At 41.6% G+C, this 3,105-nt stretch overlaps 1 pseudogene; it reads left to right on the forward strand.

Moving 5' to 3' along the window:
• The first annotated feature begins 1,398 nt into the window (after positions 1-1,398).
• LOC138446748 (large ribosomal subunit protein uL3-like) lies at positions 1,399-2,564 on the forward strand (annotated as a pseudogene).
• The last annotated feature ends 541 nt before the right edge of the window (positions 2,565-3,105 follow it).

A 3,105-nucleotide genomic window follows, 5' to 3' on the forward strand; every position in this document is an offset into this window, starting at 1 on the left:
GATGTGATTGATGTGATTTATATAAGAAGCATTCCTCATATTCAGGTTTCCATTTTGGCTCAGCTGGTAAAGAATCTGCCTGCAATGAGGGAGACCTGGGTTCAGTCCCTGGGTTGGGAAGATCCCCCCAAAAAGCGAAAAACAACCCACCCCAATATTCTGGCCTGGATAATTCCATGGACTGTATAATCCCTTGGGTCACAAAGAGTCAGACATGACTGAGCCACCTTGCCTTTCATTCCTCAAGATCACCATTACTATAATTATAAATTTCTTTTTCATGGTGCACAGAGTCTGTTGTCCTAGCCTTGATCAATGGGGAAGCCCATGTTTACCCCCACCAGCCTGGTTGCTCTTCCAGGAGACAATGTTAGCCAGGCTGTTCTGCAGAGGATGTGGGCTCCCATGTCCCTGCACAGGGCTGCATCTTCCAGTGTTGTTATGATCACCTAGTGTTTTCTCCTGGTCAGAATTATCTTCTAGATATTGAGACTACGCATACATCTTTCTGGATATGCCAGGCAAATCCAAAAGAACACTCAGAAATGTTCCTTCAAGTATTTTAAAAATATTTTAAATATAAAAGCATCACAATACCAAAGAATATTGTGTTTGAATCATAATCTTCATAATTAATAAGAGAAATGAAGGAGTGTGATCCCAATGATTATAGTATGCTAACTAATCACTTGGTTTCCTGTGTCCATGTTCTTTGTCCATCCTTGTCTGTACATACAAATAATTTAAAAGATATAGTCATGCCATATAGGCATTAAAACAGGTACACAGATAAATAGAATGCAATAGAGAGTCTTTCCAATCTGGATGTCTTTTATTTCATTTTCATGCATAATTGCTCTAACTAGTACCTCTAGTATAACATTGAATAGATGTGGTGAGAGCAGATATTATTGTATTATTCTTAACCTTGGAGGATCTAGTTTTCCCTCTTTAAGAATGATGTTAGTTGTGGATTTTTAGACATGGCCTGTATTAGGTAGAGGGCTTTCCCTTCAACTTTCAGTTTATTGAGGGTTTTTTTTTTTTCCATGAAAGGATATTAGATTTTGCCAAATGCTTTTTCTGCATCTGTTGAGATGATCATGTTGTTTTTTTCTCTTCACTGCATTAGTGTGGTATATTATATTGAATGATTTTTGTGTATTGAATTATACCATGCTTTGAGGAGATAAATCCTACTTGGTTATGATGTGTTATATTTTTATATGTTGCAGGATTTAGTTTGCTAGTATTTTGTTGAAGATTTTTGCATCTATAAGTGATATTGGCCTGTAGTTTTCTTGTGATGTCTTTGGCTTTGGTATCAGGGTCATACTGACTTCATAGAATGAGTCAGAAAGGATTCTTGGACTTCTACCGGCAGCATCTGATGGCAGGATGTCTCACAGGAAGTTCTCCACTCCCAGGCATTGGTTCCTGGGCTTCCTGCCTCAGAAGTACAGCACCCAGCACCAGGGGAAGGTAGTGGGCTTCCCCAAGGATGACTCTTCCAAGCCCATGTACCTCTCAGCCTTCCTTGGCTACCAGGCTGGCATGACCCGTGTTGTGAGAAAGCTTGATAGACCATGGTCCAAAGTGCATAAGAAAGAAGTTGTGGAGGTTGTGAGCATAGTGGAGACTATGCCCTTTATGACTGTGGGCAATGTGGGCTGCACGGAAACGCTATGAGGCCTCCAGACCTTTAAGTCTGTCTTTGCCGAGCATATCAGCAATGAGTGCAAAAGGTTTTTCTTTTAGAACTGGCATTAAATATAAGACAAACGCCTTCACCGAATACTGTAAGAAGTGACAGGATATAGAAAGCAAGAAGCAGCTGGAGAGGAACTTCAGCCCACGCCCAGATGTGCCTGCTTCCTCTATGCCAGAATAAGGCCCCCCTAATGGAGAGCCAGGTGAACAGAGGCACTGTGGCCAAAAAAATTGGACTGGACCCATAAGACTCTAGAGCAGCAGGTCCCTGTGAACCAAATATTTGAGTAGGATGAGACAATTATTGTCATTGGGACAACTAAGGGCAAATACTACAAAGGGATCACCAGGCATTGGCACACCAAGAAGCTACCCTGGAAAACCTACCAGGAGTTTCACTAAGTTGCCTGTATTGGGGTGTGTCATCTTCCCTGGGTGGTCTTTCTGTGGCTTGGGCTAGGCAGAGAGGCTGCCATCACTGCACAAGATCAATAAGAAGATCTACAAGATTGGCTAGGACTACCTCATCAAGAATGGCAAAATGATCAAGAACAATGCCTCTACTGATTACACCCAAAAGCATCAGCCCTTTGGGTGGCTTTGTCCACTGTGGTGAAGTGACCAACGACTTTTTTATGCTCAAAGACTGTTCGGTAGGAACCAAGAAGAGAGTACTCACCCTGTGCAAGTCTTTGTGGATGCGGACCAAACAGCAGACCCTAGAGAAAGTTAACTTCAAGTTTATTCACGTCACCTCCAAATTTGGCCATGGCTGCTTCCAGATAGTGGAAGAGAAGAAAGGGTTCATGGGACCACTTAAGAAGGACTGAATTGCAACGGAAGAAGGGGCTTAGTATCAGAATAGATTGTACAACTGGCAAAATCTCAATAAAGTTGATTTCCAGTGACAACAAAAGAAGAAAGTGTTCCCTCTTCTATTTTTTAGAAGAGTTTGCAAAGGACTGATGTCAATTCTCCTTTAAATGTGTGGTAGAAATCATCAGGATATAATTTCCTTTACACATTTAAATGGTATGGTATTAACACAGTGCTATTTTAGCTTGTATTTCTTTAATAACTAGCAAGGGAGGGATTGGGAGCAGGAGAAGAAGGAGACGACAGAGGATGAGATGGCTAGATGGCATCACTGACTCGATGGACGTGAATCTGAGTGAACTCCGGGAGTTGGTGATGGACAAGAAGGCCTGGCGTGCTGTGATTCATGAGGTTGCAAAGAGTCGGACACGACTGAGCGATTGAACTGAACTGAACTGAACTGAACTGAAGGTTAAACATCTTCCCATATGTTTCCTTATTAATTATCTCTCTTGGTATGTATTGTTTGTTCATATCCTTTGCTAATTTTTATATTGGGGTCTCAATGTTTTCTTATCA

Source organism: Ovis canadensis, chromosome 10 (genome assembly GCF_042477335.2).
Source record: "Ovis canadensis isolate MfBH-ARS-UI-01 breed Bighorn chromosome 10, ARS-UI_OviCan_v2, whole genome shotgun sequence".
NCBI classification, from domain to species: domain Eukaryota; kingdom Metazoa; phylum Chordata; class Mammalia; order Artiodactyla; family Bovidae; genus Ovis; species Ovis canadensis.